Source organism: Schistocerca nitens, chromosome 6 (genome assembly GCF_023898315.1).
Source record: "Schistocerca nitens isolate TAMUIC-IGC-003100 chromosome 6, iqSchNite1.1, whole genome shotgun sequence".
NCBI classification, from domain to species: domain Eukaryota; kingdom Metazoa; phylum Arthropoda; class Insecta; order Orthoptera; family Acrididae; genus Schistocerca; species Schistocerca nitens.
In genome coordinates, this window is record NC_064619.1 from 663440874 (window position 1) to 663445791 (window position 4918).

The window sequence follows — 4918 nt, forward strand, 5'->3', positions numbered from 1 at the left end:
ATGAGGGACTTATAGGTGTGGAGGATGGTGGAGGGGTCCAGACCCCACGTACGGCCGGAAAGGAGCTTGAGGAGACGGAGTCGGGAACGTGCCTTGGCTTGGATTGTCTGGAGATGGGGAGTCCAGGAGAGACGACGGTCGAGGGTGACGCCAAGGTACTTAAGGGTGGGGGTGAGAGCGATGGGACGGCCATAAACGGTGAGATAGAAATCAAGGAGGCGGAAGGAAGGAGTGGTTTTGCCTACAATGATCGCCTGGGTTTTGGAAGGATTGACCTTGAGCAACCACTGGTTGCACCAAGCGGTGAACCGGTCAAGATGGGATTGGAGAAGGTGTTGGGAGCGTTGCAGGGTGGGGGCAAGGGCAAGGAAGGCGGTGTCATCGGCAAACTGGAGAAGGTGGACGGGGGGTGGCGGCGGCGGCATGTCCGCCGTGTACAACAAGTACAGAAGGGGGGAGAGGACGGAGCCTTGGGGCACACCGGCGGAGGGGAAAAAGGTGTAGGAATCGGTGTTATGGATGGTGACATGGGAAGGACGGCGGGAGAGAAAGGAACCGATCAGACGAACGTAGTTAATGGGAAGGGCGAAGGTTTGGAGCTTGAAGAGGAGACCGGAATGCCATACGCGGTCATATGCGCGTTCGAGGTCAAGAGAGAGGAAGATTGCGGAGCGACGGGAATTGAGCTGTTCGGAAAGGAGATGAGTGAGGTGAAGGAGAAGATCGTCGGAAGAGAAGGACGGCCGAAAGCCACACTGGGTAACGGGGAGGAGGCGGTGCTGGCGGAGATGCTGGTGGATGCGGCGGGTGAGGATGGATTCCAGGACCTTGCTGAAGACCGAGGTAAGGCTGATGGGACGGTAGGAGGAGACGGCGGACGGCGGTTTGCCAGGTTTGAGGAACATGAGGATACGAGAGGTTTTCCACAGGTCGGGGTAGTAACCAGTGGACAGGACTACATTGTAGAGCCTGGCCAGGGTGGAGAGGAAAGAGACAGGAGCTTCACGAAGGTGACGGTAGGTGACACGATCGTGACCAGGAGCGGTGTTGCGTTTGGTGCGGAGTGTAGTAATGAGATCCTGTGTAGTGATGGGGGCATTAAGTTCCGTGTGTGGAATGTTGTCCAAGTACTGGAAACCAGGAGCGAGGGGAGGGACAGAGGTGTCAGTTCGATCGCGGATATCGGGGAAGAGGGAGTAATCGAACCGGGGATCATCAGGGACGGAAAACACATCGGACAGGTAGGAGGCAAAGTGGTTGGCCTTACTAAGGGCGTCAGGGAATGGGTGGTCATCGTGGAGAAGAGGATAGTAGGGGGAGGGCTTTGTTCCGGTAAGGCGACGGAAGGCGGTCCAGAACTTGGACGAGTTTATAGGAAGGGTAGCATTTAAACGGGTGCATGTCTGTCGCCAGTCCCGGCGTTTCTTAGCCGCGAGCAAATTTCGAATGTGTCGCTGTAGTTGCCGGTGGCGTCGTAGGGTGTCCGGGTCACGCGTGCGGAGGAAGGCACGGTAGAGACGACGGGATTCACGGAGGAGGAGGACGGCCTGCGGTGGCAAGGTAGGACGGTGGGGGTGGATGGCAACAGTAGGGACGTGGGCCTCCACGGCCTCAGACAAGGTCTGCTGGAGAAAGGAGGCGGCATGGGAGACATCATCGGGACGGCGGTAGGCGAGAGGGTGGCGGTCGACCTGAGTGGAGAGGGTATCCCGGTAGGCATTCCAGTCGGCACGGGAATAGTCATGGATGTACTTGGGGGGAGGGTCATTACGAGGGTCGGGGCGGGGGCGACGACCGTCTGAAACGGTGAGGAGGACAGGGAGATGGTCACTACCAATAGGCTCCAGGACATCCACCGTAATGCGACCAAGGAGGTTGGGGGAGGAAAGAATAACATCGGGAGTGGAATTGGATTCGGGGCGGGTGTGCTGGGGGATGGGGATGAGGTCGCCTTGAAGGGAGGAGAGGAACCGATGCCACCGCCGTAACTGGGCAGCGGAGCGACTATGGATGTTGAGGTCGGCGGCGATCACGTAGGAGGAGAAGGTACGGTCGATGTGGGAGAGGAAGTCGAAAGGAAGAGGGGCGTTAGGGCGGACATAGATGGTGGCACAGGTAACGGTAAGGCCGGGGAAGAAGAGACTAAGGATCAGGTGTTCGGTGGGGTCGGGAAGGAGAGGTTGGAGCCGAACGGGGATCTGGCGGTGGTGGCCAATAGCAACGCCGCCACGCGCCACTGGGAGGGGATTATCGGATCGGTGGAGGAGATAGGGGGAGGTGTGAATGGAGTGGTGGGGTTGGAGAAAGGTTTCATTGAGGAGGAAGGCATCCACACGGTGGGTAGCAAGGGTGTGCAGGAAGAGGTTCTTGTTGGCGGGAAGGGAGCGGATATTGTTGAAAAGGATACGATGCTGTCGCGCCATGATAGGATTTAGACGAGGGTGTCAAGGCGGGAGAAGGTGAAATGGGCCTGGTTATTGGAATAGGTGGCGTACATTTTAAGGTGGAATATGGAACGGGCGGCGAGGGAGATCTGTTGGAGGGTGTGGGGGCGCTGGAAGGGATGGACGTTTTGGAGGACAATAGTGAGGAACCTGATGATGTCCTCAGCAGTGGGGGGGGGACGAAGGGAATTGCCAGGAGGGGTGGGGGCGTCCAGGGGACGGACAGGTACGGTGAGTTCAGGGGAGGTGGGAGGGGGCCGGGCTTTACACTTTTGGGAGTAGGTAGGGTGGGGGAGGCTGCAAGTATTACAGGAGGGAGGGGATTGGAGGTTGGGGCACTGCCGGAGAAAGTGCGCTTGGCGACAATGCGGGCAGGTGGGGGCCTCGCGGCACTCGGCTGTTGTATGTGCATTATAGCGCAGACATCTCTGGCAGCGCAGGGATTGAGGGGGGGAACGGGAGGGGTCGACCTTGTACCGCTGATTGAAGAGGAGGGCACCCTCCTTCAGGAGGCGGTCAATGGAGGGGGCGTCCTCAGAGAACACCCGCATAAGGCGGGTGGGGCCGGTCGCGTTAAAAATGCGGCGGACTGCCCGCACCTCCAGGGTGGGATGGGCCTTCAGCTCCGCCAACACCTCCTCCTCCGTGATCGACGGACTAAGCCGAGTGATCACGGCGGTGAGGGTCGGCGGGCGACGCGGGGGTTGGGGTTGGCGGGTAGGAGAAGGAGAGGGAGCAGGGGTGAGGGAGGCGTTAGGACCAAAACGGGTGATGGGGAGGCGGGAGAGGATGTCAGTATGGAGGGTCGGGCTGGGGGAGGAGATAAGAACAGAGTCCCGTCTGGGAGTAAGGAGAGATATGGGGGCGCCAGGGAAATGGCGGCGGAGGAGGAGGGAGAGATTCCGGGCCTCGAGGAAGGAAGGATCGGGACGGGACAGGAGATATTTGTAGAGACCGGGTGGGGAGGAGGAGGAGGAGGAGGAGGGAGCGGGGCCAGGTGGGGAGACGTCCATGGCATGTTGGGGTGGGGATGGGGGGCGGGGTGGAGCCTTTTTAGGAGCAGAGGAAGTGGGGGCGCCACTAGGGCGTTTGACAGCTGCAGATGGGCGGGTGGTGATAAGAGGGACGGGAAAGATGGGGAGGTGGTGGGAAGGGGCAGGTCCCGGCACGGACGCAACAGTCGGCGCCGGAGATGACTGTGACGGTACAGGCGAAGGTGGCAGTGATGGTGACGGCGACGAAGATGGCGGTGGTGGTGGTGGTGGCGGCGGAGATGGCGATGGCGACGGGGAAAGCTGGGCGTGGGCAGTGGCCCGACGGGCCACCACCCGAGCCGGAGCTGCAGTGACAGGCTGGGGGAGTGGGGGGAAGGGATCAGAACGAGAGGAAGAAGCGGAAGAGGGGGGGACAAAGAGCGAGGGCGAAGGGATAGAGAGGAGGGGAGGGATGGAAGGAGGGGGGTGGGACTGGGCACACCAAGTGATAGTGGTGGAGGCGGCAGAAGGGGACGTATACACGATGACGGTGGTGGTAGTAGTGACGGTGGTGGTGGGGGCGGACATGATGACAAGGAGAAGAAAATACACAGCACTAAAGGACAGGACACACACTGGGGGACGGCGGACGGCGGACGGCGGACGGCGGACGGCGGACGGCGGACGGCGGACGGCGGACGGCGGACGGCGGACGGCGGACGGCGGACGGCGGACGGCGGACGGCGGGAACGCTGCTGCCGCGGACGGGGCCGGGGCGGCGGCGGCTGCTGCTGCTGCTGCTGCTGCTGCTGCTGGCTGGACGGCGAGAGGCAGGAACGCTGCTGCCGCGGACGGGGCCGGGGCGGCGGCGGCGGCTGCTGCTGCTGCTGCTGCTGCTGCTGCTGCTGGCGGGACTACTGCTGCTGCTGCTGCCACCGGAGGGCTGGCTGGCTGGCTGGCTGGCTGGCTGGCTGGCTGGCTGGCTGACTGACTGCCCGACCACTGCTGCAGGCCGGGACCGGGAACTGCTGCTGCTGCTGCTGCTGCTGCTGCTGCTGCTTCTGCTTCTGCTTCTGAGCTGGCTGGCTGGCTGGCTGGCACCTGGAACACCTAACACTTCGATAAGCGCTAGAAGGGCACTATCGAAGGGCGGTAACCTTGCGGTGTACCGCCGGAGATGAAGGAAAATCCGCAGTGGAAGGGCCTAAATGCTTGCAGCGTGTGCGCTCCACATGTGGGAGTGACACACGGTGGTACGGGCCGATATGGCAACAGGCGACCGTCGAAAACATGGCAAAAGCGAGTGCCGGAAGGAACGACATTTCACGAGAGCACTCATCAACAGCCCAGTACTAGCCTCCATGTCGAAGAGTAAACTGCGACTCCCATTTGAACGCCGCTAGCTGCCAGGGCAGCGGAGAAGCCGTGACGCCGCCCCACAGCAGCGCCAGGCCGGCGCGAGCTAGACCGTCGCGAGGCCGGCGCGAGCTACACCTAGCC